At 53.3% G+C, this 23,311-nt stretch overlaps 1 long non-coding RNA gene across 2 annotated transcripts in view; it reads right to left on the bottom strand.

The window, feature by feature from the left end:
• Window positions 1–9,753: 9,753 nt before the first annotated feature.
• LOC137301662 (uncharacterized) overlaps window positions 9,754–23,311 on the bottom strand; it is a 56,314-nt gene continuing 42,756 nt past the window's right edge. For both annotated transcript variants that reach the window (XR_010958332.1, XR_010958331.1), the window contains exon 3: window positions 9,754–10,031. This is a non-coding gene — a long non-coding RNA (uncharacterized lncRNA). The remainder of the gene's footprint in view (window positions 10,032–23,311) is intronic.

The following is a 23,311-nucleotide window of genomic DNA, read 5'->3' as shown; positions in this document are numbered from 1 at the left end:
AGGAGTAATGTCACCGTGTGGACACAGCGCCACCGGGCGGCGGGGAGGAGCAATGTCACCGGGTGGACACAGCGCCACTGGGCGGCGGGGAGGAGCAATGTCACCGGGTGGACACAGCGCCACCTGGTGGCGGGGAGGAGCAATGTCACCGTGTGGACACAGCGCCACCTGGTGGCGGGGAGGAGCAATGTCACCGTGTGGACACAGCGCCACCTGGTGGCGGGGAGGAGTAATGTCACCGTGTGGACACAGCGCCACCTGGCGGCGGGGAGGAATAATGTCACCGTGTGGACACAGCGCCACTGGGCGGCGGGGAGGAGTAATGTCACCGTGTGGACACAGCGCCACCTGGCGGCGGGGAGGAGTAATGTCACCGTGTGGACACAGCGCCACCGGGCGGCGGGGAGGAGTAATGTCACCGTGTGGACACAGCGCCACCTGGCGGCGGGGAGGAGTAATGTCACCGTGTGGACACAGCGCCACCTGGCGGCGGGGAGGAGTAATGTCACCGTGTGGACACAGCGCCACCGGGCGGCGGGGAGGAGCAATGTCACCGGGTGGACACAGCGCCACCTGGTGGCGGGGAGGAGCAATGTCACCGGGTGGACACAGCGCCACCGGGCGGCGGGGAGGAGTAATGTCACCGTGTGGACACAGCGCCACCTGGCGGCGGGGAGGAGTAATGTCACCGTGTGGACACAGCGCCACCGGGCGGCGGGGAGGAGTAATGTCACCGTGTGGACACAGCGCCACCGGGCGGCGGGGAGGAGCAATGTCACCGGGTGGACACAGCGCCACTGGGCGGCGGGGAGGAGTAATGTCACCGTGTGGACACAGCGCCACCTGGCGGCGGGGAGGAATAATGTCACCGTGTGGACACAGCGCCACTGGGCGGCGGGGAGGAGTAATGTCACCGTGTGGACACAGCGCCACCGGGCGGCGGGGAGGAGTAATGTCACCGTGTGGACACAGCGCCACCTGGCGGCGGGGAGGAGTAATGTCACCGTGTGGACACAGCGCCACCGGGCGGCGGGGAGGAGTAATGTCACCGTGTGGACACAGCGCCACCTGGCGGCGGGGAGGAGTAATGTCACCGTGTGGACACAGCGCCACCTGGCGGCGGGGAGGAGTAATGTCACCGTGTGGACACAGCGCCACCGGGCGGCGGGGAGGAGCAATGTCACCGGGTGGACACAGCGCCACCTGGTGGCGGGGAGGAGCAATGTCACCGGGTGGACACAGCGCCACTGGGCGGCAGGGAGGAGTAATGTCACCGTGTGGACACAGCGCCACCTGGCGGCGGGGAGGAATAATGTCACCGTGTGGACACAGCGCCACTGGGCGGCGGGGAGGAGTAATGTCACCGTGTGGACACAGCGCCACCGGGCGGCGGGGAGGAGTAATGTCACCGTGTGGACACAGCGCCACCTGGCGGCGGGGAGGAGTAATGTCACCGTGTGGACACAGCGCCACCGGGCGGCGGGGAGGAGTAATGTCACCGTGTGGACACAGCGCCACCTGGCGGCGGGGAGGAGTAATGTCACCGTGTGGACACAGCGCCACCGGGCGGCGGGGAGGAGTAATGTCACCGTGTGGACACAGCGCCACCTGGCGGCGGGGAGGAGTAATGTCACCGGGTTGACACAGCGCCACCGGGCGGCGGGGAGGAGTAATGTCACCATGTGGACACAGCGCCACCTGGTGGCGGGGAGGAGCAATGTCACCGGGTGGACACAGCGCCACCAGGCGGCGGGGAGGAGTAATGTCACCGTGTGGACACAGCGCCACCGGGCGGCGGGGAGGAGTAATGTCACCGGGTGGACACAGCGCCACCTGGTGGCGGGGAGGAGCAATGTCACCGGGTGGACACAGCGCCACTGGGCGGCGGGGAGGAGTAATGTCACCGGGTGGACACAGCGCCACCTGGTGGCGGGGAGGAGCAATGTCACCGGGTGGACACAGCGCCACTGGGCGGCGGGGAGGAGTAATGTCACCGTGTGGACACAGCGCCACCGGGCGGCGGGGAGGAGTAATGTCACCGGGTGGACACAGCGCCACCTGGCGGCGGGGAGGAATAATGTCACCGTGTGGACACAGCGCCACTGGGCGGCGGGGAGGAGTAATGTCACCGTGTGGACACAGCGCCACCTGGCGGCGGGGAGGAGTAATGTCACCGGGTGGACACAGCGCCACCTGGTGGCGGGGAGGAGCAATGTCACCGGGTGGACACAGCGCCACCTGGCGGCGGGGAGGAGCAATGTCAACGTGTGGACACAGCGCCACCTGGTGGCGGGGAGGAGTAATGTCACCGGGTGGACACAGCGCCACCGGGCGGCGGGGAGGAGTAATGTCACCGTGTGGACACAGCACCACCGGGCGGCGGGGAGGAGTAATGTCACCGTGTGGACACAGCGCCACCTGGCGGCGGGGAGGAGTAATGTCACCGTGTGGACACAGCGCCACCTGGCGGCGGGGAGGAGTAATGTCACCGTGTGGACACAGCGCCACCGGGCGGCGGGGAGGAGTAATGTCACCGTGTGGACACAGCGCCACCTGGCGGCGGGGAGGAGTAATGTCACCGTGTGGACACAGCGCCACCTGGCGGCGGGGAGGAGTAATGTCACCGTGTGGACAGAGCGCCACCTGGTGGCTGGGAGGAGTAATGTCACCGTGTGGACACAGTGCCACTGGGCGGCGGGGAGGAGTAATGTCACCGTGTGGACACAGCGCCACCGGGCGGCGGGGAGGAGTAATGTCACCGTGTGGACACAGCGCCACCTGGTGGCGGGGAGGAGCAATGTCACCGTGTGGACACAGCGCCACCGGGCGGCGGGGAGGAGTAATGTCACCGTGTGGACACAGCGCCACCGGGCAGCGGGGAGGAGTAATTTCACCGTGTGGACACAGCGCCACCTGGCGGCGGGGAGGAGTAATGTCACCGTGTGGACACAGCGCCACCGGGCGGCGGGGAGGAGTAATGTCACCGTGTGGACACAGCGCCACCGGGCGGCGGGGAGGAGTAATGTCACCGGGTGGACACAGCGCCACCGGGCGGCGGGGAGGAGTAATGTCACCATGTGGACACAGCGCCACCGGGCGGTGGGGAGGAGTAATGTCACCATGTGGACACAGCGCCACCTGGCGGTGGGGAGGAGTAATGTCAACGTGTGGACACAGCGCCACCTGGTGACGGGGAGGAGCAATGTCACCGGGTGGACACAGCGCCACCTGGCGGCGGGGAGGAATAATGTCACCGTGTGGACACAGCGCCACCGGGCGGTGGGGAGGAGTAATGTCACCGGGTGGACACAGCGCCACCTGGCGGCGGGGAGGAGTAATGTTACCGGGTGGACACAGCGCCACCTGGTGGCGGGGAGGAGCAATGTCACCGGGTGGACACAGCGCCACCTGGCGGCGGGGAGGAGCAATGTCAACGTGTGGACATAACGCCACCTGGTGGCGGGGAGGAGTAATGTCATCGGGTGGACACAGCGCCACCTGGTGGCGGGGAGGAGCAATGTCAACGTGTGGACATAGCGCCACCTGGTGGCGGGGAGGAGTAATGTCAACGTGTGGACATAGCGCCACCTGGTGGCGGGGAGGAGTAATGTCACCGGGTGGACACAGCGCCACCGGGCGGCGGGAGAAGAAACGTGACCATAATGAAGGCGCCGCCATCTTGTTTCGGGAAGCAACAATTTCACTAAAATTAAAGTAAAATCCTGCAAATGCTGGAAATCTGAAATAAAACCAGCAAATGCTGGAAATACTCGGCAAGTGGGCAGCGTCTGTGGAGAGAAACAGAGCTAATGTTTCAGGTCGAAGTCAGAACTGGAAGAAGTTGAAGATTTAACAGTTTTTCAGCAAGTAAAGGGAAAGGAGGAAGGCACAGACCAGTGGGGCCAAATGGCCTGTTTCTGTGCTGTAGACTTGATGTAATTTGGTGTATTGTTGTGTCTTTTTTTTATTCGTTCACGGGATGTGGGCATCGCTGGCAAGGCCGGCATTTATTGCCCATCCCTAATTGCCCTTGAGAAGGTGGTGGTGAGCCGCCTTCTTGAACCACTGCAGTCCATGTGGTGAAGGTTCTCCCACAGTGCTGTTAGGAAGGGAGTTCCAGGATTTTGACCCAGCGACGATGAAGGAACGGCGATATATTTCCAAGTCGGGATGGTGTGTGACTTGGAGGGGAACGTGCAGCTGGTGTTGTCCCCATGTGCCTGCTGCTCTTGTCCTTCTTGGTGGGAGAGGTTGCGGGTTTGGGAGGTGCTGTTGAAGAAGCCTTGGCGAGTTGCTGCAGTGCATCCTGTGGATGGTACACACTGCAGCCACAGTGCGCCGGTGGTGAAGGGAGTGAATGTTTAGGGTGATGGATGGGGTGCCAGTCAAGTGGGCTGCTTTGTCCTGGATGGTGTCGAGCTTCTTGAGTGTTGTTGGAGCTGCACTCATCCAGGCAAGTGGAGAGTATTCCATCACACTCCTGACTTGTGCCTTGTAGATGGTGGAAAGGCTTTGGGGAGTCAGGAGGTGAGTCACTCGCCGCAGAATACCCAGCCTCTGGCCTGCTCTTGTAGCCACAGTATTTATTTGGCTGGTCCAGTTAAGTTTCTGGTCAATGGTGACCCCCCCCCAGGATGTTGATGGGGGATTCGGCGATGGTAATGCCGTTGAATGTCAAGGGGAGGTGATTAGACTCTCTCTTGTTGGAGATGGTCATTGCCTGGCACTTGATTGGCACAAATGTTACTTGCCACTTATGAGCCCAAACCTGGATGTTGTCCAGGTCTTGCTGCATGCGGGCACGGACTGCTTCATTATTTGAGGGGTTGTGAATGGAACTGAACACTATGCAATCATCAGCGAACATCCCCATTTCTGACCTTATGATGGAGGGAAGGTCATTGATGAAGCAGCTGAAGATGGTTGGGCCTAGGACACTGCCCTGAGGAACTCCTGCAGCAATGCCCTGGGGCTGAGATGATTGGCCTCCAACAACCACTATCATCTTCCTTTGTGCTAGGTATGACTCCAGCCACTGGAGAGTTTTCCCCATGATTCCCATTGACTTCAATTTTATATAGTGTAGCCTATGTATTTCTGTGTATTTCTATGTATTTTTGTGTATTCTATGTATTTAGAACCATAGAATGGTTACAGCATGGAAGGAGGCCATTCGGCCCATTGAGTTCGTGCCGGCTCTCTACAAGAGCAATCCAGTTAGTCCCACTCTCCCCGCCCTTTCCCCGTAGCCCTGCAAATTTTTTCCTTTCAAGTACTTATCCAGTTCCCTTTTGAAGGCCATGATTGAATCTGCCTCCACCACCCCCTCGGGCAGTGCATTCCAGATCCTAACCACTCGCTGTGTAAAATGTTTTTTCCTCATGTCGCCTTTGGTTCTTTTGCCAATCACCTTAAATCTATGTCTTCTGGTTCTTGACCCTTCCGCCAATGGGAACAGTTTCTCTCTATCTACTCTGTCTAGACCCTTCATGATTTTGAATACCTCGATCAAATCTCCTCGCAACCGTCTCTGTTCCAAGGAGAACAACCCCAGCTTCTCCAGTCTATCCACGTAACTAAAGTCCCTCATCCCTGGAATCATTCTAGTAAATCTCTTCTGCACCCTCTCTAAGGCCTTCACATCTTTCCTAAAGTGCGGTGCCCAGAACTGGACCCAATACTCCAATTGTGGCCGAACCAGTGTTTTATAAAGATTCATCATGACTTCCTTGCTTTTGTACTCTATGCCTGTATTTCTGTGTATTTTTGTGTATTTCTGTTTTTTGTGTATTTCTATGTGTTTTGTGTATTTGTGTGTGTATTTCTATGTATTTGTGCATTTTTGTGTATTTCTATGTTTGTTTGTGTATTTGTGTATTCCTGTTTATTTTTGTGTATTTGTGTATTTCTTTGTACTTTTGTGTATTTGGGGTCTTTCTGTGTATTTCTATGTATTTCAGTGTATTTTTGTGTATTTCAGTGTATTTTTGTTTATTTGTGTATTTTTGTATATTTCTATGTATTTCTATGTATTTTTGTATATTTCCATGTATTTCTATGTATTTCTATGTATTTTTGTATATTTCTATGTATTTCTATGTATTTTTGTATATTTCTATGTATTTCTATGTATTTTTGTATATTTCTGTGTATTTCTATGTATTTTTGTATATTTCCATGTATTTCTATGTATTTCTATGTATTTTTGTATATTTCTGTGTATTTCTATGTATTTTTGTATATTTCTGTGTATTTCTATGTATTTTTGTGTATTTCAGTTTTTTAAATGATTCTGCAGTTTTCATCTTCCTGAACATCTGCTCCAGATGTTGACCATTCTTTATGTGAAGTGCTGCCTGGCACCAGTCTGCCCCCACTATAAGCAGGGCAACTTTTCACCCCAATTCATTTGTCTGGGCAATTAAAATATTGTTTGTTCTAACAGATTTGATACGATAATCAGACATGGAAAGGGGACAAAAAGGTCAAAGAGTCTAAGACAAAGGTTTTTTAAAAAGTGATTTTACTTTACTAGAACATATAAACGTTTCCAAGTCATAGAGTCATAGAGTCATAGAGTTATACAGCACGGATAGAGGCCCTTCGGCCCATCGTGTCCGCGCCGGCCATCAGCCCTGTCTACTCTAATCCCATATTCCAGCATTTGGTCCGTAGCCTTGTATGCTATGGCATTTCAAGTACTCATCCAAATGCTTCTTGAATGTTGTGAGGGTTCCTGCCTCCACAACCCTTTCAGGCAGTGAGTTCCAGACTCCAACCACCCTCTGGGTGAAAAAGTTCTTTCTCAAATCCCCTCTAAACCTCCCGCCTTTTACCTTGAATCTATGTCCCCTTGTTATAGTACCCTCAACGAAGGGAAAAAGCTCCTTAGTATCCATCCTATCTGTGCCCCTCATAATTTTGTACACCTCAATCATGTCCCCCCTCAGCCTCCTCTGCTCCAAGGAAAACAAACCCAATCTTCCCAGTCTCTCTTCATAGCTGAAGCGCTCCAGCCCTGGTAACATCCTGGTGAATCTCCTCTGCACCCTCTCCAAAGCGATCACATCCTTCCTGTAGTGTGGCGACCAGAACTGCACACAGTACTCCAGCTGTGGCCTAACCAGTGTTTTATACAGCTCCATCATAACCTCCTTGCTCTTATATTCTATGCCTCGGCTAATAAAGGCAAGTATCCCATATGCCTTCTTTACCACCTTATCTACCTGTTCCGCTGCCTTCAGGGATCTGTGAACTTGCACACCAAGATCCCTCTGACCCTCTGTCTTGCCTAGGGTCCTCCCATTCATTGTGTATTCCCTTGCCTTGTTAGTCCCTCCAAAGTGCATCACCTCGCACTTTTCTGGGTTAAATTCCATTTGCCACTGTTCCGCCCATCTGACCAACCCATCTATATCGTCCTGCAGACTGAGGCTATCCTCCTCGCTATTTACCACCCTACCAATTTTTGTATCATCAGCGAACTTACTGATCATACCTTTTACATTCATATCCAAGTCATTAATGTAGACCACAAACAGCAAGGGACCCAGCACCGATCCCTGTGGTACCCCACTGGCCACAGGCTTCCAGTCACAAAAACAACCTTCGACCATCACCCTCTGCCTTCTGCCACTAAGCCAGTTTTGTATCCAAAGTGCCAAGGCACCCTGGATTCCATGGGCTCGTACCTTCTTGACCAGTCTCCTGTGGGGGACTTTATCGAAGGCCTTACTGAAATCCATGTATACCACATCCACTGCGTTACCCTCATCCACACGCCTAGTCACCCCCTCAAAAAATTCAATCAAATTAGTCAGACATGATCTTCCCTTGACAAAGCCATGTTGACTATCCCTGATTAATCCTTGCTTCTCCAAGTGGAGACTAATTTTGTCCTTCAGAATTTTTTCCAATAATTTTCCTACCACTGATGTTAGGCTCACTGGCCTGTAGTTCCCCGGTTTTTCCCTACTCCCCTTCTTGAATAATGGTATTACATTAGCGGTTCTCCAGTCCTCTGGCACATCCCCTGTGGCCAGAGAGGTTCTGAATATATGTGTCAGAGCCCCCGCAATCTCCTCCTTTGCCTCACACAGTAGCCTGGGATACATTTCGTCTGGGCCTGGGGATTTATCCATTTTTAGGCCTGCTAAAACCGCCAATACCTCCTCCCGCTCGATGTTAATATGTTTGAGTATATCACAGTCCCCCTGCCGTATTTCTATGTCTACATCGTCCTTCTCCTGTCAAGTTACAAAGACACACACCCCAACAAGTGCAATTTTACATCTGATTCTTAACTCTGAACTTGATGTCACATGACACAACTTCTCAACATATATCCCAGTGCAATAAATGAAGAATTCTCCATCGGCAATGGGGGATCTTTACGATAAACCGCATTCACAGTACTGACCTATGCTATTGGCTGCTCGCCAGGAGGATCACAGCTCTGTACCACATCAGCAGGTCTAGCGCAGATTGTAGGATTTCAGGCAGATCTAGAAAGATACATGTACCAAAAGACTGCAGAGTGCGGAAAGTAACAGCCTATTACAGAGATCGTGCAGGCTCCATAAAGCAAATAAATCAGAAACCCTTTAGTGTGTCGGGTGAAATAGCAGCTGGATTGGTGGCTCATGGGAATCAACTGCTGGGAATGTTATGTGAATCTCAGCCAGTGCCAGACACCACCCTGACAATGTGCATCATTACCCAGGCCCACGCCCCGGGCCGCCCCAGGCCCACGCCCCGGGCAGCCCCAGGCCCGGAGGCAGCCCCAGGCCCACGCCCCGGGCAGCCCCAGGCCCACGCCCCGGGCCGCCCCAGGCCCACGCCCCGGGCCGCCCCAGGCCCACGCCCCGGGCCGCCCCAGGCCCACGCCCCGGGCAGCCCCAGGCCCACGCCCCGGGCAGCCCCAGGCCCACGCCCCGGGCAGCCCCAGGCCCACGCCCCGGGCAGCCCCAGGCCCACGCCCCGGGCCGCCCCAGGCCCACGCCCCGGGCAGCCCCAGGCCCACGCCCCGGGCCGCCCCAGGCCCATGCCCCGGGCAGCCCCAGGCCCAAGCTCTTCAACAGGCTCGAGAATCCATGAGCTAAAACCATTGGGTTTTTTAAAAAGCATATTATACAGTGAACACACAGCTAAAAGATCACAGTCAGTGACCAGTGTCTGCTCCACATGTGCATTGGGCAAAGTCTAGTAAAAAAAAACACTTTTTGTATTTTGCCCAAGACGATAACAGAAGTCAGGCAGCCTTAAAACCTCAGTCCATCTCCCTCCAGGACAGAGGTGGATTTGTGACTCCTGCCCAGATGTGAGAGGCATTCGTAGTGAAACTGGGACCCGCAAACCCCACCAATCAGCAGACCAATGGGTGCCTCCAGGTGATTGTAAAGCAGGAACTCAAAGACTGACTCAAACTAAACAGATGGACGTCTCACACTCACTCACTCTCACAAACTCAGACACACTCACATTCACAAACTCACTCACACACTCACACACATACTCACACTCTGTCACGTACACTCATTCACACTCTCTCCCACATTCTCACTCACTCACATACACACACAGACCCATAAACAAACACTCGCTCACACTCACACACTCACTCACACTCACACAGACCCGTGCACACAATCACTCACACACACACATATATAAACACATAGACCCATACAAACTCACACACACTCTCACACTCACACTCACTCCAGTTAATCCAGGTTTAAAGAAACCAATTAATCATGCAAGCAGCTTGTTTAATACTTGCTGTAGAAAGAACCTTGAGGTTCTGGGAAAGTTTTGGATACTTTTTTAAAAAAGGACTTTTTAAAATAAAATTTACATTAAAAAATTAACTGGAACAGAAACATTTCTTTGTGCGAGGAATATTCGGCCTGTTTCACTGGTAGATTCTATCCTGTGGTTTGATTTGGTCCCACAAAACTTTCACTTTCTACAAACGACACAAGGCAGTAGCTGCGTTTCCCGGTCTTACTGCTTCTGATTATTCAATTTATCTGAAAGAATAATAAAGAAAAAAGTTTTACGTTAATACAACAGCAGAAAGCCAGCCACCCATAAGAGATAGGAGCAGGAATAGGCCATTCGGCCCCTCGAGCCTGCTCCGCCATTTAATGAGATCATGGCTGATCCGATTTTTACCTCAACTCCACTTTCCCGCCTTTTCCCCATATCCTTTGACTCCCTCGCTGATCAAAAATTTGTCTAACTCAGCCTTGAATGTATTCAAAGGCCCCGATATTACAAGGGAGGTGGGATGGCAGTGGGGGGGCAACTGGGCGCGTGGGTAACCCACCCAGTGAAGTCCGTCCGTTCCCCACGCGATCGCGGGTAAATTGAAGCCACTTAATGTGGCTTCCGGGGAACCTGCGCAGCGGGCGGACCGTGCACCTGCATCACAGGCGGTCAGCTGGAGGAGCCCTATTTAAAGGGGCAGTCCTCCAGTGGCTGCTCCTGCAGCAAACAACCAAAATTATAGAATGGAGCAGCCCAGCGGAAAGGCTGCCCCCAGGTTTACCGATGCCTCACTCCAGGTCCTACTGGATGGGGTGAGGAGGAGGAGGGATATATTCTACCTGGTGGACGGGAGGAAGTGGCCTGTCTCTGCCACCAAGAAGGCCTGGCTCGAGGTGACAGAGGAGGTCACCAGCAGCAGCAACATCTCCCGCACCTGGATCCAGTGCAGGAAGCGCTTCAATGACCTAACCAGGTCAGCCAAAGTGAGTAACTTACTCATTCTCCTACACTCCGTCTTCCACATCACCGCCCCCACCCCACAACTCCTTCTGCACTGCCAACACTACTCTATCACATCACTCCTCACACCCACTCAAACCTCATCCTCATCTTACCTGCACTTACTCACCTCCCCAGTACTCATCCCACCACTACCACTCAACCCAATCCTCATACAATCTCATGGCTCTGTCTCATACTCACCCTCTGATGCATCTCTTTCACGGTCAGCCTCACCCAAACCAATGCATTCAGCGGTTGGCCACGTCACCATCCCTCACTCACGCCTCTCTACTTTCTCCCCTTATAGGAAAAGAGACCCCAGAATGCACGGGAGAGGGCGAGGACCAGAGGCGGGGCCGCAACATCAGGTCATCCTCAGGGATGCGGAGCAGGAGGCTCTTGAAGTGAGCCGCACCCTCGAGTGCCTGTCCGTCGGGGACGCCGAGACTGCCACCCGACAAACGGCTGGTGACAGAACTTTAACATTCAGCACTCACAATAGTAATTGATGTTAACATGCCTCGCCATCTTCAGCACCTCAACATCTGTCATCATGCTTAATATTGCCTTCTGTTCTCTTACAGGGCCTTCAGCGACTGCTGTGATGGCGGAGGGCAATTCCTCAGAGGACCTGCCGGCCTCTGAGGGGGCACCGTCACATCTGAGTGAGCCATCCACCAGTGCAGATACACACACCTCGGTGGGTCCCCGTCCTCAGTTAGTTGGGGTCGCACATGGTGAGTCACCACTCACATGTGAGCACGAGCAGACACTGGAGGCAGGGGCAGCTGTGGAGAGTCCGTGTCGGTGGGAGCACTCTTCTCCAAGCTCTGCTCAGCTGGACACAGATGCTCAACCCTGGGGGCCATCCTTTAAAAGGAGAATGATCGAGGGGCAGCAGCACATTTGCGAGGTGCTGGAACAGGTGCCACGCGCACTCTCCACAATCGGGCAGAGGATGGAGGAGTCCAACTCCTGCGTGACTGGAATGGTGGCACAGGTAAGGGAGGGAATCTCTGAGATACTGTCACAGGGACGTGAGGGCATCTCTGAGATAGTGTCGCGGGTAAGTGCGGGAATGTCTGCGATGGAGGGAAGGCTAGCCTCCACTGAGCTTCAAGCACGGCTCAACAATGAATCCATTGAGGCCCTGACAACGGCCATTCGGACTCAGGGTGAACAACTTTCTGCCGCCTTAAACAGGCAGGCAGATACTCTGGCACTGGCCTTACAAGGCTTCACACATGTCCTCCAAACTGTCATCCAGCAGAGTGGTAGGAGTGGTGTGGACCTGGCCCAGGGGAGGGATGATGGCGAAAGGGGACATGGAAGTGGGGACGCCACTCAAAGTGTCCCCACATCTCACCTGTTGCCCCCCCTCTCAACCAGTATCCGCAATGCTGCCTCCTCTCCAGGTGGCCGAGTCTGGCCCTGCACAGGTGCAGGTGGAGGAGTCTTTGGAGGGGCTCTCACGGGCACCGAAACCAAGAGGGCGTCGGCCCAAAGCATCTCATCGGTCAGGGCATGAACGAGAGCAACCTGCCACTACCTCTGCTGCAGCCACAGGGGAGGCACCAGGTAGGAGTAGTCGGAAATGAAAGGCAAAGGTTTTGTGAGCACGAAGGGGATGCACAAGGGTGTTTGACGATTTGTCATGTTTTTTATTTATATTTGATTTTGGTTCAACTCACATTAAGTATTATTATTGTCACCACTACTGCCACGTCTTGCCCATTCTTGACTGGCTTGTGCAATAAGTCCCTTTCATGAGGTTCACCGTGAACACCCACACTTGATGCCACCCATTGGGTCACCCTCCAGTGGGTGTATGTGTAGGTGTAGGACTGTTTTATGCAGGGGTTGGGGGAGGGGCTGGTGTGGCCGCTCCTCTGTCCGGGTGGTGTGAGGACTGGACTCTTCACACAGTCTGATGATGGAGAACCGTTCACATATCAGTGACTCCCTGGCCTCACCAGCAGCCAGGTGAGCCTCCTCAATGTGGGTGGCAGATGTGGATGGGGCCTCCTCACGCGGCCCCCTCTCTGTTGTGCAGGGCACAATACACGACTATAATGCGTCCCACTCTGTCTGGTGCGTATTGAAGCGCTCCCCCAGAACGAGGCACATCTTGAGCAGCCCTACAGCATGCTCAATTGTAGACCTGGTAGCGATGTGGCTGTCGTTATATCGACGCTGTTGCTCGGTGATGGGGTTCCTCAGAGGCGTCATGAGCCATGTGTGCAGGGGGTATCCCTTGTCCCCGAGGAGCCAGCCCTTGCGAGTGTTCGGTGCGTGGAAGAGGGGCGGGATGTTGGACTCCTAGAGGATGAAGGAACCGTGGCAGCTGCCAGGGTATCTGGTGCACACGCGAAGGAATCTCTTGCGGTGGTCACAGATGAGCTGAGTGTTGATGGAGTGATAGCCCTTCCTGTTGATGAACAGTCCTGGCTCGTGTGGAGGTGCTCGTATTGCTATATGGGTGCAATCGATTACACCCTGCACTCGTGGGAAGCCAGACACAGCGTGGAATCCCACTGCCCTCTCCGTCTGGCTGAGGTCGTCCATGGGGAAGTTGATATAGTGCGAGGACCTGCAAAACAAGCCGTCGGTGACCTGCCTTATGCACTTGTGTGCAGACGACTGAGAGACCCCGGCGATGTCCCTGGTGACACCCTGGAACGATCCGGAGGTGAAGAAATTGAGGGCAGTGGTGATTTTGACAGCGACAGGTAAGTAGATGGTGCTCGGGCCCAGCCGGGAACAGCTCGGCATGAAGGAGGCTGCAGATGTCCGCGACTACCTGGTGACTGACTCTGAGCCTCCGTATGCTCCTCAGAGAGAGGTCCAGGAAGCTGAGCCTCGGTCTGTAGACCCTGTGGCGAGGGTAGTGCCTCCTGCGACGCCGCTCTCTCTGTTGTTGCCCTCCCTGCTCTTGTGCAGGTGCCTGTGGTGCAGCACTGTGTTGTGGAGCTCCACGTGGCGGAGGTGGACACCGTGCCTGGCGAGGGTGGTGATGTTGCTCGTCCTCGGATAAAGTGATGAATGCAGCCATGGCGCCCCCCCCATCCTGACGGTGAGAGTTTGAGGGGGTCCACAAAATAGGTAAATGTGTTTTACCTACAAGGTAGAAGAATTTTGAGTGAAAACACAAAGGTGTTGCAGCCAAAACTCTGTCTGAAGTGAGAGTGCCCGGCTGCAATAAATGAGGTTCCCCCCTCACCTGTCAAATAATCCTTTGCATCTCTCATTGGCTGCTGGCCAAAACACGTCTGCTCCAACAGGGAGTGTTTCCCACAGCACGGGAAACACGCTGAGGATCCTTCAAAATTGCACCCCTGCCAAAATCTCCAGTCAAGTACCTCAACTACCTAAATAAGTATCTAAATTATCATCCCGCTGGCTTTAATTGCCGGTGGGAGTCCCGCATGCGGGAGCTGTGCGCGCCCGAACGCATCACTGGGGAGCTCGGAAGCGAGCGGGTTGGAGCCGGGCTCCGAACCCGTTCCAGGATTTCGCCATTTTCGAAGCCCCCCTGCCCCCAATGCACCCGCTCGGCCATCCGAAAATCGGCCCCAATGACTCGGCCTCCACAGCTTTTTGGGGTAAAGAATTCCAAAGATTCACGACCCTCTGAGAGAAGAAATTCCTTCTCATTTCCGTCTTAAACGGGCGACCCCTTATTCTGAGACTATGCCCCCTAGTTTTAGATTCCCCCATGAGGGGTAACATCCTCTCTGCATCTACCCTATCGAGTCCCCTCAGAATCTTGTATGTTTCAATAAGATCTCCTCTCATTCTTCTAAACTCCAATGAGTATAGACCCAACCTGTTCAATCTTTCCTCATAAGACAACCCTTCCATACCCGGAATCAACCTAGTGAACCTTCTCTGAACTGCCTCCAATGCAAGTATGTCCTTCCTTAAATAAGGGCACCAGAACTGTACGCAGTACTCCAGGTGTGGTCTCACCAGCACCCTGTACAGTTGGAGCATGACTTCCCTGCTTTTATACACCATCCCCCTGGAAATAAAGGCCAATATTCCGTTTGCCTTCCGGATTACTTGCTGCACCTGTATGTTGACTTTTTGTGTTTCATGTACGAGGACACTCAGATCCCTCTGTACCGCAGCATTTTGTAGTGTTCCTCCATTCAAATAATATTTTGCTTTTTTATTTTTCCTCCCAAAGTGGATGACTTCACATTTTCCCACATTATATTCCATCTGCCAAATTTTTGCCCATTCGCTTAACCTGTCAATATCCCTTTGCAGATACTTTGGGCTCGATGTTACCAGGCCTGCGGGTTTCCGGCGGGTTGGGTTTCGGGAGCGTGGTCAACACGCTCGGTGAAATTAGTGGGTTGCCCGCGCGATCGTAGCAGGCAACACACTAATAGGAATCAATTACCTGCTCCTCCGGGGTCCACGGCGCTGGCCTGCGCGTCGGGCGGGCTGCGCATGCGCAGTACGATCTGTCAGCTGGAGGCTCTCTAGTTAAAGGGGCAGTCCTCCACTGACAGATGCTGCAACCAATGGGACAAATTGCAGCATGGAGCAGCCCAGGGGGAAGGCTGTTCCCAGTTTAATGATGCCTCACCCCAGGTATCATCAGATGGGGTGAGGAGGAGGGGGGAGGACAGAGATCTTCCCCCCGGCGGGCGGGAGGAAGCGGCCAGCCTCTGCCACCAAGAAGGCCTGGCTCGAGGTGGCAGAGGGGGTCACCTGCGCAACCAACATATCGCCCACCTGCATACAGTGCAGGAGGTGCTCCAATGACCTCAGTAGGTCAGCCACAGTGAGAACACGAAGTCTTTCCCCTACACTCCGTCTGCCACAACACTGCCCCCACCCCACATCTCCTTCGGCACCGCCAACACTACTCTGTCACATCACCCCTCATACCCACTCAAACCCCATCCTCATCTTACCTCCACCTACTCACCTCACCAGTACTCATCCTGCCACTAACACGCGACCCAATCCTCATACAATCTCATGGCTCTATCCCATACTCACCCTCTCGTGCATCTCCCTCACGGCCAGCCTCACTCAACCTGCCACCACCTGTGCTGCAGCCACAGGGCATGCATCACATATGTGCAGTAGGCAGCGTAAGGCAAATGTTTCGTGAGCATGAAGGGGATGCACAAGGGTGTCGGAGGGTTTGCCATGGGTGTTACCTATATTGAATTTCAGAGCAACAAACATCACACATTATATTGGCACCACCACTGCCATGTCTCCGCGAATCCTGTCCGTTGTGTCCAATAATGCCCGCTCCTGGGTATCACTATGAGGACCCACCACTGATGCCACCCATCGTGTTACTGCAGAGTAGGTGCAGGTGTATTTGCAGGGCTCTTCCGCGCAGACGACTGAGAGACATCGGCGATGTAGCCAGCTGCACCCTGGAAGGATGCGGAGGAGAAGTTGTGGAGGACAGTGGTGACTTTGACAGCGACAGGTAGGCAGTTGGTGCTGGGGCCAGCCAGGAGCAGCTCGGCATGAAAGAGCCTGCAGATCTCCACGACTACATGTCGAGCGAATCTGCGCCTCCGTGTGCACTGCTGCTCGGAGAGGTCCGGGGAGCTGCGCCTCGGTCTGTGGACCCTGTGGCGAGGGTAGTGCCCTCTGCGATGCGTCTCTCTCTGCGGTAGCCCTCCCTCCTGCTGTGCAGGTGGGCGTGCAACAACACCGTGTTGGGGGGCTCCACGTCTCTGCGGCGGACCGCGTGGACTGCGAGGCTGCTGGGGCTGGTGATGCTGTTCGTCCTCCGAGGGTGTCCACGCACCACCCATCTGGCAGGTGTTGGTCTGAGGGGTTGTGCAGGGTAGGTGGGTGGTTCCTCGGACTGGGGCTGCGGCTCCGTGTCGGTCTGTCCTCTGGCTTGGCGGGGGGTGGTGGGGGGCAGGGGTTGCCCTATGTGACGCGGTGGCCTCCTGCGTGGGTGAGGGCTCTCCCCCGTGGAGTGCACCTTGGCACCTGCCACAGGCTGCTGGCTGCAACACGCCTGGTTGGAGAGAGACTGTTTCCCCCAGTGTGTGAAACACTCTGCGATGCAGGTAAAATCCCACACTTCCTCTTTTGACAGCTGATTCAGCTCATTAAATGACCTCAACAAGCAAGGTAAGTACTCTCAAGTGGAACCCCACTGGCTTTAATTGCCTGCGGGATTCCCACCAGCGGGGGCCACGCACGCAGCCCCGCACGTCATCGGGGAACCCGGAAGTGGTCGGGATCACGGCGCGATCCGGTCACGTGACCAAATATCGGGATTTTCGGGGCCCCCCCGCTGGAAACCTGACGCTAAAATCGAGCCCTTTGTGTCCTCATCACAACTTGCTTTTCCACCTATCTTTGTATCAGCAGCAAATTTGGCCACAAGACACTCTGTTCCTTCATCCAAGTCATTGATATATATTGTAAATAGTTGAGGCCCCAGCACTGAGCCCTGTGGCACCCCACTAGTTACAGATTGACATTTTGAAAATGACCCTTTTATCCCGACTCTTTGTTTTCTGTTAGTTAGCCAATCCTCTATCCATGCCAGTATATTACCCCCAACACCATGAGCTCTTATCTTGTGCAGTAATCTTTTATGTGGCACCTTATCGAATGCCTTTTGGAAATCCAAATATACTGCATCCATTGGTTCCCCTTTATCCACCCTGCCCGTTACTTCCTCAAAGAACTCTAATAAATTTGTCAGACATGATTTTCCCTTCATAAAACCATGTTGACTCTCCTTGATTGTATTATGAGTCTCCAAATGTCCTGCTACTACTTCCTTAATAATGGATTCTAGCATTTTCCCAATGACAGATGTTAGGCTAACTGGTCTATAGTTACCTGCTTTCTGTCTCACTCCCTTCTTGAATAGGGATGTTACGTTTGCGGTTTTCCAATCCGCTGGGACCTTTCCAGAATCTAGTGAATTCTGGAAGATTACAACCAATGCATCCACTATCTCTGTAGCCACTTCCTTTAAGACCCTTGGATGCAAGCCATCAGGTCCAGGGGACTTGTCAGCCTTTAGACCCATTAGTTTACCTAGTACTTTTTCTCTAGTGATAGTGATTGTTTTTAGTTCCTCCCTCCCCTTTGCCCCTTGATTTTCTACTATTATTGGTATATTATTAGTGTCTTCTACTGTGAAGACAGATACAAAATATCTGTTCAATTCCTCGTTTTCCATTATTATTTCCCCAGTCTCATCCTCTAAGGGACCAATGTTTACTTTAGCTACCCTCTTCCTTTTTATATACTTGTAGAAGCTTTTACTGTCAGTTTTTATATTTCTTGCTAGTTTACTCTCATAATTTATTTTCTCCCTCTTTATTATTCTTTTAGTCATCTTTTGCTGGTTTTTAAAGTTTTCCCAATCTTCAGGCTTACCAGTAATCTTTGCCATGTTGTATGCTTTTTCTTTTAACCTGATACCATCCTTGACTTCCTTAGTTAGCCATGGTTGGTTCACCCTTTTTGTGGAGTCTTTCCTCCTCACAGGGATATATTTTTGTTGCGAGTCATAAAATATCTTTTTAAATGTTTGCCACTGCTTATCCACCATCATCCCATCTAATCTGTTTATCCAGTCCACTTTAGCCAATTCCGCCCTCATTCCTTTATAATTGCCCTTATTTAAGTTTAATACAGTAGTTTCAGACCCAAGATCCTCGCTCTCAAACTGGATGTGAAATTCTATCATTTTATGATCACTGCTTCCCAAGGGATCCTTTACTTTGAGATCATTAATTAATCCTGTTTCATTACCCATTCCCAGATCCAAAATGGCCTGTTCCCTGGTTGGTTCCCCGACGTATTGGTCTAAGAAACACTCCCTAATACATTCTATGAATTCCTCCTCAGGGCTACTTTTGCCAATTTGATTTGTCCAATCTATGTGAAAGTTAAAATCGCCCATGATTATTGCATTGCCTTTTTTACAAGCCCCCCCTTATTCCCTGATTAATATTTTGCCCTACAGTGTAGCTACTGTTAGGGGTCCTAAATACTACTCCCACCAGTGATTTCTTTCCCTTGCTATTTCTTACCTCCACCCAAATTGATTTGACATCTTGATCTTCTGAGCCGAGATCATTTCTCACTATTATACCAATTTCATCCTTTATTAACAGAGCTACCCCACCACCTTTACCTTTTTTCCTATCCTTCCGAAATGTTAAATAACCCTGAATATTTAGCTCCCAACCTTGGTCACCTTGCAACCACGTCTCTGTAATGGCCACGAGATCATACTCATTTGTTTCTATTTGTGCCGTCAATTCATCTATCTTATTACGAATGCTGCGCGCATTCAGATAAAGAACCTTTAATTTTGTCTTTTTACCATTCTTTCCTACCCCGGCCCCATTTGCTAGTACACTCTTATGTTTGTTCGCTCTGTCCCTTCCTGACACACTGTTTATCATTACCCCCATCACTTTCCTGTAATGCTTCCTTGTCTTTTCTCTTTATCAATCTAAACTTCGCCCCACCTGAACCCTCCCTCCCTCTATTTAGTTTAAAGCCTTCTCTACTGCCCCAGTTATTCGGTTTGCCAGAACATTGGTCCCAGCATGGTTCAGGTGAAGCCCGTCCTGACGGAACAGCTCCCTCTTTCCCCAGTACTGGCGCCAGTGCCCCGTGAATCGAAACCCACTTCTCCCACACCAATCTCTGAGCCACGCATTCATCTCTCTGATCTGATTTACCCTGTGCCAATTACCCGTGGCTCAGGTAATAATCCGGAGATTATCACCTTTGTGGTTCTGCTTTTTAATTTAGTCCCTCGCTGCTCAAACTCCCTCAGCAGAACCTCTTTCATAGTCTTACCCGTGTCGTTGGAACCCACGTGGAGAACGACAACTGGGTCCTCCCCCTCCCACTCCCCTCCCCCTCCCACTCCCCCTCCCACTCCCCCTCCCACTCCCCCTCCCCCTCCCACTCCCCCTCCCACTCCCCCTCCCACTCCCACTCCCCCTCCCACTCCCACTCCCCCTCCCACTCCCACTCCCACTCCCACTCCAAGTTTCTCTCTAGCCACGATCAACTTGCTCAGTGAGTGCAGGGTTTACGGCCCCACCCCCACTCCCTCACGCCCCTCCCCCGCTCCCACTCCCCCACCCCCACTCGCCCCACCCCCGCTCCCTCACTCCCCCATGCCCCACCCCACACCCCATCCCCCACTACCCCACCCCCGCTCCCTCACGCCCCTCCCCCTCCCCCGCTCCCTCATGCCCCTCCCCCACCCCCCACACCCCAACCCCCACGGGGTCGGGGGTGGTTTTGATTCAGATTTGGATTCAGTTCCATGGACACATGGAAATTTTCAGGACTGAGATCACTCGATTTCTGTTGGGTGAGAGCATCAAGAGGATGTGGATCAGAGGCAGATAAATGGAGTTGATGTACAGATCAGCCAGAATCTAATGGAATGCTGGAGCTGGTTCAAAGGGCTGAATGGCCTCCTCCTGTTCCAATGTTTCACTCACTGGCAACCCTCAAATACTGTACCCAAGGCCAATCTTTTTGTATTAGCCCAGACTACGTTTTGTTTGGAAATTCGTCCATTTGATTGAAGGAAGAAACAGAACAAACTGTCCTCAACAAACATGCTGATACTCTCCTTCCCAATATGGAGTCACTGATAATGATCACGAGTGTTAATCATGACTGTTTCCCCATTCTAATGTAAGCCCAGGAGCCCAGATATCAACAGTGGCTCCTTGTAGCCAAACCCCCCGACGCTGCAAGTGGACAACTGGACACAGATGTTTCTGGTTTGTACGTTTCTGAGCCACAACTGGCCATCAGGAGAGTGGAATTCTCACCAAAACGCAGAAAATATTCGGCTGATGCTCGTAATGGGTCAAAGCAGAAACACCTACCTACGGCCATGAGCTGGGTGCTAGTCTGCCTCTGTATCAATCAGTTGCATTTGTACATCGATTGATTTTGTGTAGCCACCTTTGGATTTCATCTGTTCTTGCACTGAACTCATCTGTGAAAAGAATTTCAGAGGTTGCACCCGATAGCTCACCGTCCCCATCGGCACCATACGCTAGTAAAAGGGATTAATAAGACATTTATCCAGTGTTGGTGCCCTGAATCATCTCTCTCTGCTGATCTAACTTTACACAACACACTCAGTTCCAACGCAATCACTCAAATCCCTTCCATGGAGCTGGAGCCAGTGGAAAGATTCAAATGCTCATTTGTGATGGAACATTCCGTGGACACCGCCCTCGCCGTGGACACCGCCCTCTCCGTGGACACCGCCCTCTCCGTGGACACCGCCCTCGCCGTGGACACCGCCCTCTCCGTGGACACCGCCCTCACCGTGGACACCGCCCTCGCCGTGGACACCGCCCTCGCCGTGGACACCGCCCTCTCCGTGGACACCGCCCTCGCCGTGGACACCGCCCTCTCCGTGGACCCTCGCCGTGGACACCGCCCTCTCCGTGGACACCGCCCTCTCCGTGGACACCGCCCTCGCCGTGGACACCGCCCTCTCCGTGGACACCGCCCTCGCCGTGGACACCGCCCTCTCCGTGGACACCGCCCTCGCCGTGGACACCGCCCTCGCCGTGGACACCGCCCTCTCTGTGGACACCGCCCTCGCCGTGGACAGCGCCCTCGCCATGGACACTGCCCTCTCCGTGGACACCGCCCTCTCCGTGGACACCGCCCTCGCCGTGGACACCGCCCTCTCCGTGGACACCGCCCTCGCCGTGGACACCGCCCTCTCCGTGGACACCGCCCTCTCCGTGGACATCGCCCTCGCCGTGGACAGCGCCCTCGCCGTGGACACCGCCCTCTCCGTGGACACCGCCCTCGCCGTGGACACCGCCCTCTCCGTGGACACGGCCCTCTCCGTGGACACCGCCCTCTCCGTGGACACGGCCCTCTCCGTGGACACCGCCCTCTCCGTGGACACCGCCCTCGCCGTGGACACCGCCCTCTCCGTGGACGCCGCCCTCGCCGTGGACACCGCCCTCTCCGTGGACGCCGCGCTCTCCGTGGACACCGCCCTCTCCGTGGACACCGCCCTCTCCGTGGACACCGCCCTCGCTGTGGACACCGCCCTCTCCGTGGACACCGCCCTCGCCGTGATGGGAGCAGGGACTTCCCCCCTCCCCAAAATAACCAAAAACTACATTTTATCATCAGTGTACTGCTTCCATTTTTATAAAAACAGACTTTCTTTATCTAGCGTTTGATCATGTTTCTCACGGCCTAAAGTGTTTCACATACAACAAACACTGAATTCCATCGAAACGCACAAGAACCAATTAGGGTGCATGCGCACTGACACCAGTTACAATGGGACTAGTGACGACGGCCTTTCTGCCCTCTTCTCAGATTCTATCACCTTATAACACATTGGAAGAAAGATTGAACAGTGGGTATAGGTGAGTAAGTTCCCCATTCAGCGTAACAGTCGGCCTGCATTAAAACACAAACTAACTGGTCCAGGGTGGTCAGCCTTGGAAGAGAAGGGAACTAAAACTGTCTTCAGGGACACTGGGCTATGAAAAGGGGTAAAACGCCAAGGTCCCATGCAGTGATCGGTGATGGATGTGTACCTTCAGATGTCGAGCGAGGTCAAGATTAGACTTGGCTATGCTGCCTCCTGAAATAGCCTGACAACAGTTGGGAGAGGCACCAGAGAGTGCCCACTGTTTACGGTACCTTATCAAGTAAGGAGTCAGTGCCTTCAGGTGAGGAGTAAACGAAACATGGAGTCACAATACAACCACTGGACCCTATGCCCAAACCCGCACTCTGTCACAGCCAAATCCTCTATGGAAGCTCCTCTCCATGGATATACCCATTACCAGACGGGACACAAAGGTATCTCTCCATTCCCCTTTGCTGAATTCCTTCCTCCACAAACAGAAACTGTCAGTTACCAATGAAGTGATCACAAGTTTTCCCATTTAAGTGATCAGCACAATTTTGGAGTCGGCCCAAGATTGGAACTGAAACTTGTGACTTCTCATCAGGAGTTCAGGAAGGTCAGTATTTGGTCTGGACTGCAATTCTTGACCATGGGTTGACAATATCCAGGTGCATCATGGTCGTAGAATCGCAATACAATAATTCATTACAGTGTCATTCTAGTTAATGTAGTGTCGCAGGGGCAGCACAATCGATGGAACACCTCAGCGCTCCTACAGAGTTCCTAGTTTCAGGGTCGCTGCTATGACGAGACCAAGCAGGACCAAACATCTCCCAACAGGAAGGGAGGGAATACAGGAATTAGAACTGTAGGTTTCTCTGGGCCATGTTCTGGTGGGCAGTTGGAGAACAGCAGAAAGTCTGAGAGCTGGTCAGCCTGTGTCTAACCGGGGAGATGGGGCAAAAGAAGAAATAAAATCAGATGAATTCTGAATTTCACATGTGTGGTGTAGAATTTTACAAAAGGAGCCCAAGTCAGCTGTTTCCTTTGGGTGGAAGTTCCTACTTTTTGGGATTAATTAATGTAGCAGTTGAGGAAGGGAAAGAGAGGAAGAAATATCCACATCGTACTATG

This window comes from Heptranchias perlo, chromosome 34 (genome assembly GCF_035084215.1).
Source record: "Heptranchias perlo isolate sHepPer1 chromosome 34, sHepPer1.hap1, whole genome shotgun sequence".
Lineage (NCBI taxonomy): Eukaryota > Metazoa > Chordata > Chondrichthyes > Hexanchiformes > Hexanchidae > Heptranchias > Heptranchias perlo.
The sequence above is the reverse complement of the archived record's forward strand: the minus strand, read 5'-3'. Positions and strand labels throughout refer to the sequence as shown.